Genomic DNA, 2,500 nt, shown 5'->3' with positions numbered 1-2,500 from the left:
ATTTTCATAACTTTTACTACTATTATCATTAACATAATGATTATTATCAGTATAATTTTCATTACCATTATTGATAACATATTCATTGTTATCATCATTATCATTGATATCATCATTAAAGTCATTACCATTATTACTATAATTGTTATCATTATCGTTGTTATTACATTTATTATTATCATCATTATAGTTCTCATTGTCATTATTGCTATCATCATAATTATTATCATCATCATTTTCATTGTTATCATTATTATTCATTGTCCCTAGAGAGAGAGCGAGAGAGCGAGAGAGAGCGAGAGAGAGAGAGAGAAAACAAAAGAGAGCAAGAGAGGATATAGAAGAGAAAAAAGTGGAAGCTAAGGCAACAAAACAGTAGAATTAGATACCAAAAATAACCCTAATGCGCAGTAAGCAGGATTCGAACCTGTGCGAGAAGATCCCATCCGATTTCCGGTCAGACGCTAAATTTAACCACACGGCTATCACTGCTTGCAATATTCAACTCAAATTAAATATATACTTTTTTCTTTATCATTATTGTTGGCACTTTTTTATGCTTTTGCTATGATTATAATTTCATTTGGTCGTTCTTGCTGTATTTCATACAATTATTCTTATTGTCATTATTATTACCAATGCAATTGCTTTGGCTATCACTATCACCATTATCATTTTTATTACTGACATTGTTATCTTATTATAATTTTGTTTTTGTTGTTCATTTTCTTTTTAGCATCGTGTTTCATTATCATTGATATTATCTTTATTACATATCTTTATGTATATTATTATTATCATCATTACTATGATCATCATCATCATGATCACTATTAGCATTTTTACTATTATTATCATCATTTTTAGGATCCTTAATATCATTTTGCTATCATCATCATCTTCATCATCACCCATTCATCACCATCATCATCGTTATCATCACCATTATCAGTGTTGTTTTTGTGCCGTTGTTGTTATTGTTATTATTATTGTCATCATTCTCCTTTTCTATTTCAAGTATCAATGGTGTCATTATTATTGTTACTGTTATCTTTTGCATCATCATCATCATTATAATAATCTTTATTATGATGCTTTTTCTCACCATTTTTATTATCACGATCTTTAACTGTTGTTTTCATTCCCCTTGTACATTCTCCACAGTCGTTATTAATGTAACAAAACGAAGGGGAACAAAAATAAAAATAAAAATAATTCCTATAATTGATCGCGAATTCATTTGGAGGAGCTAGATAGAGAAAAAAAATTAAATACTCAAATAGATAGATTGTTAAGTAGATAGGTAGGAAGATGGGGAGATCGACAGATGGAAAGATAAGTCGATAGACTGACGGATAAAGAGATAGGTAGACAGGTAATCAAGTAGATAGATAGATATGTTATCAGACAGATAGCTAGATAGCTAGAACAGATAAATATAGGAATAGATAGAATGATAGATAGATACATGAGTAGACACATATTGATAGATGACAACTAGATAGATGAACTGACAGATAAATAACCAGACAGATAAATATAGAAAGACACAGACAGAAAATGAGAAAAGGAGATAGAGAGAGAGAGAGAACCAGAGGACAGTGAGAAAGGACAGAGAGAGAGGGAGAGGATATAGATGGGGGGGGGGAGAGGAGGGGGGGAGGGGAGGAGAAGGGTTACGAAAAAAATACAAATTAATGATTAATTACGCTCAAACGAGATTAGCTAAATGAACCGCCACCTCCCAAATCCGCGGTCAATTATTCTTCTCTTAATTAGGGCGTGACTGCTGGCATACATAATTTAGGCATGAGTGTCTTATTTGCATATTATAATACGCCTCTTTCGCCTTTCGGTCTTTCTCGTCCTCTTCACGTAAAGGAAATGTCAAATTCATGATTCACTCGATAATTGATCGATTTTTTCTGTTAATTAAGGAACGGTTGACAATTCTCAATATTTTTTAACAAGCGTATAAACCGTAGGGGGTGGGGCGGGGAGGGGGAGGGGACTGGTGAACGCTTCCCTAAAGAAAGAAGAAAAAGAAGAAGAAGAAAAGGAAGAAGGGGAGGAGGAAGAAGAAGAAAATGTCGATTGTTGAACCACCTTCGTGAACAATAACATATTCTTTTGCGTTTTTTTTTTTTTTTTTTTTTTTTTGTATCCAAAAGGTGTATGTTTTGCACACGCAAAAATGTTGAGAACTGTGAACCGCCCTTAATTTTTTTTGGGGGGGAAAACTGGATATATTATGATTATTTGGTATCCAAAATTGTGTAAAAAAATGTGTATTACTTTTTTTTTGCTATGATCGTTGTTATTTACAAAATTAAATGCTACTTATGTCATCTTTATAGTTATTGTTATTATCTATTTTACATTTTTTATCAGTACTATCACTGAGATATTCATTTTTTATTGTTATTCTTATAATTTTCATTATTATCATGTTTGCTTCCACTAACGTTGATGTTAATGCTGACTTTGTTCCTATATTATG

Source organism: Penaeus vannamei, chromosome 14, assembly GCF_042767895.1.
Source record: "Penaeus vannamei isolate JL-2024 chromosome 14, ASM4276789v1, whole genome shotgun sequence".
In the NCBI taxonomy this organism is placed as follows: Eukaryota; Metazoa; Arthropoda; class Malacostraca; order Decapoda; family Penaeidae; genus Penaeus; species Penaeus vannamei.
This window is presented reverse-complemented; position numbering follows the sequence as displayed.